The following is a 3,322-nucleotide window of genomic DNA, read 5'->3' on the forward strand; positions in this document are numbered from 1 at the left end:
CCCAACTTTGCCGAGACAAAGTGCTAACAGCAGAAGGCCATTAGTATTTACAGATTTAGCATGTGTCTGTATCACACTTTGGTAATTCTCATAATATTTCAAACTTTATTATTATTTTTATATTTGTTACAGTTATCTGTAATCAGTGATTGCAACTCACTAAAAGCTCAAATGATGGTTAGAATATTTTTGGCAACGAAGTATTTTTAAATTAAGGTATGTGCATTGTTATTTTTTTTTGACACAAAGCCACTGAACACTTAGCAGACTACAGTATAGTATAGGCACATTTTTATCTGCAGTGGAAAATAAAAAAAATTATTTGACTTGCTTTTTTGCAATATTTGCTTTACTGTGGTGGTCTGGAACCAAATGAACAGTATCTCCAAGGTATGACTGTATGTGTTCATGATATTGTTGTTATACAGAATAGTGTCTTTAGTTTTAGAAGATGGTTGCTGAAATATTTAGGGGTAAAGGGTCATAATACCTACAGCCTGTTTTGAAATAGTTTGGAGAAGCTTTGCACAGTGGCAGTATCATAGCCAATGAGGTTTATCTGAGGCGCAATTATCGCTAATTAAATAGTTTGGAGAGATGTGTAGACAGACATAGAAATAAATGCAGATATAGATGAAGATACACAGATAGGTAGATGAACAAAATAAAGCAAAATGTTAACAACTGTTGAATCCCCCCTGTACTACTTAGTGTATGGCTGTTCATTGTACCATTTCGCCTTGCTCAAACTTCTGTATATTTGAATTTTTTAATAATAAATAGAAAAAAGTAAAAAGAGAACATTAGGTCGCCTATCTTTTGCAGTCCTAACTCCTACTGCATATCCCACCCACCCCCCACCCAAGCCCTTTAAACCATATCAATACTTTTTTTTCTCATCCTCTTTCTAGGTAACCTCATTTACTCTTTCACCTTAAATATCATTCAAATATAGTTCATTCCCCCAAGTCATCTCTGACTCAGATATCACCTCAAACTTCTATATAGATAATAAAGCTAATTAAATATCCCACCTAGATATCACAGATGCTTCTCAAGTTGACAGATCCACAACTGACATCTCCATACCCACTCTTCAATAAATTGATTCATCTACAGTGTTCTTCAACTAAGCATTTAATACCTTTTTACAGCCAAGACCCTAAATCAGAATCCTGGGTACTATCCTTGATTCTCACATCTCCCTCTTCTTCCACCCAATCAGTTAATAAATTCTATCCATTTCAACTCCAAAACTCAGAATTGAATTTTCCCCCAGATTGTCACCACCACTCTGTTCCAGCCTACATAATTATCCTTGCCTGGGCTAAAACAATAGCCTTTAATCAGTTTCTGTACTTCCTTTCTTTACCCTTTATAATCTATTCTCTATAGATAACCTGAACTAATTTTTTAAAATATAAATCTAATCTTTAAATCCTCTGATTAAAATAAGATGGCTTCTCAGTGCATTTAGACTAAAACCCATGTTCCTTAACCAGGATCTCAAGGTCCAAGTATATCTAGCCCCTGGTCACCTCTTCCACCTCATCTCAAGCTTCTCTCCACCCTTATTCACTGTTCTCCTCATACTAGCTTCCTTTCTGTGCACATAAACTGCCAAGCCATTTTCTCCTACAAAGTTGTGTCCATCCTCTTTTATCTGTTTGTCATGCACTTCATTTTTATTTATTTAATAAATTCTCAAATAGCACTTAGTGTGTCTGGGCTCTTTTTAAAAGAGTTTTAAGAATATTGATTCATTTAATATGTCAATCCCATGAAGTAAGTTCCGTTACGATTCTTCTTTAATAGATGAAGAAAAAGTGTAAGAAAGTGGAATGATTTGAACAATTTTATATAGATCATGCTAGCCCCCCACGTGATGGCATTTGGAAACAGGCCCTTGAGAGGTTAAAATGTAGTCATAAGGGGAGGTCCTTATGATGGTCCCAATGGCTTTATAAAAAGAGGGAGGATGGGAGAGAGACAGAGAGTGAGTGATTATTCTCTTTTTGCCATTTGAGGATACGGCCAGAAGGAGGCCATCTGCATGCCAGGAAAAGGGCCCTCTCCAGGAGCCGAATCAGCTGGCACCTTGCTCTTGGACTCTCCGGCCTCCAGAACTATGATACATATGTCTGTCGTTCAGCCACCCGGTCTACGGTATTTTCTTAGAGCAGCCTGAGCAGACTAATACATATCATAAGTGATAGAACGAGGTTATAAACCCAAACTGAACTTTCAGCGACTGTTCTATAACACCATAGATTCTGTTCTTCTTTGGGCCTTTGGTATCTTTACTTAAACATTAATTCTTTAGGCAATGTCTTCTCTGAGTCCCTTTCTACTTCATCATAACACTTTAGTGTTCCCTTCATTGCACCTCTCCCAAAGTTTAGTGCCTATCTTTTCACTGTTATGTGTCTACCTTCGTGCTTATCTGCTATGTGATAGGTGTTACTAGGCAATGAATATACAATAATTCATAAGACAGACCTTGTCCCTACTCACATAAAGTTTGGAGTCTAGATGAATTGCCTTTTTGCAATTTCAACACCAGGATCATAGGCACCAGTGGAGAATAAATTCAAGAAGAAGAGTTAAGACCATATAAAATTGGAATAAACCAGGAGACAAGCATATAGATGAATATGAGTCAAGGAATGAGAATTGCTGACCTAGGCTGGGTCATGGCAAATCTGAAGAGACAAAAGTAGGGAACACAGGGGAGCTTCTAATAGAGAGTATCCAATAAGAATTTTCCAGCTTCCTTTAGAAAAGGTTTTCATTCCTTTGGGATCTATACATTTGAGGCAAGCCCTACAATAGACCTCAAGCCAGAATAGCATGATCTGATTGCTAAAAAGCTAGATGTCTCCAGAAAGTTGAATGAACCAGGGTGGAATTTGAGATGTTGCCTCCATATTTTAATTAGCAATAATCGTGCCTCAGATAAACCTCATTGGCTATGATGCTGCCACTGCGTAAAGCTTGCCTCCATCTTTCAAAGGCACAATAAAAGTATTCTGCAATACAGTGGGCCACTAATTACCCCCTAATTTAGGTATACCAGGCAAATGGAATTTGTCCAACAGTGTAGATGTTTTTCATGAAAGTCGGTGAACTGTTAAACATGCCCAGTCCAAGATGGAAGTCTGTCATTTCTAAGAATGCGAGAACTCCAGTAAGTGCAGTTCCAGCATAGAATCTCAAATTTAGATCCCTGACTGCCCTCATGTGGGGGCCTTTCAGCAGATGTAAAAAAAGGAGGCACCACTTATGAAAATCTAGCCTTCAGCTTGAGCAAATGGTTTACCCA

General features: G+C 37.7%; 1 pseudogene; it reads right to left on the reverse strand.

The window, feature by feature from the left end:
* Positions 1-2,841: 2,841 nt before the first annotated feature.
* On the reverse strand, positions 2,842-2,995 carry LOC119867542 (annotated as a pseudogene).
* Positions 2,996-3,322: the final 327 nt, after the last annotated feature.

The sequence above is a fragment of the Canis lupus genome, chromosome 34 (genome assembly GCF_011100685.1).
Source record: "Canis lupus familiaris isolate Mischka breed German Shepherd chromosome 34, alternate assembly UU_Cfam_GSD_1.0, whole genome shotgun sequence".
NCBI classification, from domain to species: Eukaryota; Metazoa; Chordata; class Mammalia; order Carnivora; family Canidae; genus Canis; species Canis lupus.